The sequence below is a fragment of the Hylaeus volcanicus genome, unplaced genomic scaffold (assembly GCF_026283585.1).
Source record: "Hylaeus volcanicus isolate JK05 unplaced genomic scaffold, UHH_iyHylVolc1.0_haploid 11533, whole genome shotgun sequence".
Taxonomy (NCBI): domain Eukaryota; kingdom Metazoa; phylum Arthropoda; class Insecta; order Hymenoptera; family Colletidae; genus Hylaeus; species Hylaeus volcanicus.
In genome coordinates this window covers 1-2,170 of record NW_026532664.1, presented here as the reverse complement: position 1 = coordinate 2,170, position 2,170 = coordinate 1, and the positions used below count along the sequence as shown (strand labels likewise).

General features: G+C 35.8%; 1 long non-coding RNA gene across 1 annotated transcript; it reads right to left on the bottom strand.

Annotated features, from left to right (window-relative positions):
* Positions 1 to 201: 201 nt before the first annotated feature.
* Positions 202 to 1,466, bottom strand: LOC128882403 (uncharacterized). Its single transcript, XR_008458398.1, has 6 exons — positions 1,360 to 1,466; positions 1,250 to 1,281; positions 1,058 to 1,150; positions 808 to 843; positions 679 to 717; positions 202 to 591 (listed from the first exon to the last, which is right to left on the bottom strand). It is a non-coding gene; the product is annotated as an uncharacterized LOC128882403 (long non-coding RNA).
* Positions 1,467 to 2,170: the final 704 nt, after the last annotated feature.

The following is a 2,170-nucleotide window of genomic DNA, read 5'->3' as shown; positions in this document are numbered from 1 at the left end:
TAGGTTGCAATTAACTGTCTATTAAAGACGGAAATTATTTAAGAAAGTAATTAATTACTCGCAACCCTGATTGTATGTATGTGATACTTACCTCGCTTCGGGGTGGTCTCCGTCGTCGTATGGTCCTGGATCTCGATATCGGCGGCGGCGGCAGCGAGCAGATTTGTGGCTGAGAGCCCCCCCCCCCCCCGCTCACCCTCAGCGCAGCCGCCCGTGTGAAGCTGGCCCCACCTATATGAAAAACTCAAATTTTTCTTTTTGATTCTGTTTCGCCATCGTTTGCTCACGTTTGCTCAAGTGGAATTTTCGTTTCCCCTCTTCAGTTCAAAAGCTACACGCGATTGAAAATTTTGCAAAGTGTGAAGCTGGACCCACCTAATTTGAACCGCGTATATCTTTTGAACTAAATAGGGGCAAACGAAAATTTCACTTGAGCAAACGTGAGCAAACGATAAGCAAACGTATGCAAAAAGAAAATTACGAGTTTTTCATATAGATGGGGCCAGCTTCACACGGGTAGCGCAGCCAGCTCCTCGTATAAACGCCGCACTGATATCTGCAGCGCAGCAATACGGGTCTACTGTGAATCTTCTGTAAGATAAAACCAAAATATATATGAACATACGTTCTCCTGTGTATTAATATATGAATGATGTATGAAATTGAAGTTATACTTACGAATCTCCATCGAATCAACATCTATTTGGGATGTGACATCTGCGAAAAAAAATAGATGTAATCAAATACAAAAATTTTTTTTATTACTTAGTTACATCCAATTGTGTAACGAAAGAACGTGATACTTACTAATAATTTCTTTATTTTCGTGGGCCATAATAATATCTGTAACAAAGGTAAATATATAAAATATAAAATGTTATTATTATTTAAAATTAAATTTTACGCAAATATAAATCATTCCATTGTACGGTAGCAATCGTTATGCATTAGAAATGTCAGAGTGTACCAAAAGTGGCAGATACATCCAATTGTGGCACAAAAGGAACTCATTATATGTATAAAACATGAATGCGTCAATTGCTTGTTTTGTACTTACCTCTTGTACTTTACATTCCTGATCATATATACGCGCTATTCGTATTATGAAGAGCTCATACACGGTGTTGAAAATGTATCGAACAGCATACCACTGAATTATACAGACATTTATACAAACATTTATACAAACATTTTTTTTTATTTAACTTATATTGTACAAATTTTATAATAAAAATATTTTTATAATTACGGTTATGTTACACGAGGTGATAACAGTCCAATCTGAAAAAAATATGAAAATTATTTACAGTCAATCTATGAATCTAATTTACTGCATACTTCATATTAATATATACATACCTAAAATAATAGAAAAACAGGCTAAGCTGTTCAGTTTATTAGGCAACTGAGTGTCTTTCGAAATCCTATATTTGATGCTGCCCCTTCCACCAGACCAGATATCATTCCTGGAACAGAAATAAAAAGTACTTATTAATAAACTATTTATTTTAAAAATTTCTCCTTGCGAGCAAATGAAATTGTTATAGATCTAAAAAACAAGTTTATTTCCCCGAAGAAATCAATCTACAAAATTATTAAAACGCCTTTACATAATATTAAAATTATTATTTGCATGGTTTATCTTTGGCATGCATGTTGCTGTACGTAACACCACGTTCGACAATCCATGCATTTGAATTATCGGCTTTTCAAAATTTATCAAAAAACGATTGGTGGTAGAAACGCGTGTTTTAATGCAGTGTACGATATACTCGTTTATTAAAAAATTTTTTGAGTGCTCCCGTGGGCACGTGGTCAGTTTGATATTAATTGCGGAGTCGACGTAACTTTTTACCAATTTTTTAAAATTTAATTTTTCTGAAAAATGGTCGAAGAAGTAGTTGGAGATAGTATCACTACATTCCTCTGATTTTGCAGAGATTGGCAACATACAGCACAAGCTTGCATGTAAGATTTTACGAAATCTAAATTAATAGTAGTAGCGTCACAATTTTCCAAAACTACAGGGTGTCCCAAAACTCGGGGAGGAGCCGGAAATGGGGGGGTAGCTGAGACGATTCTGAACAACAATTTCCTTTGCAAAAATGTCGGATGGGGCTTCGTTGCCGGTCGACTTGGAGGTAGCGGCCGTCGATGTTGGATACCTCGT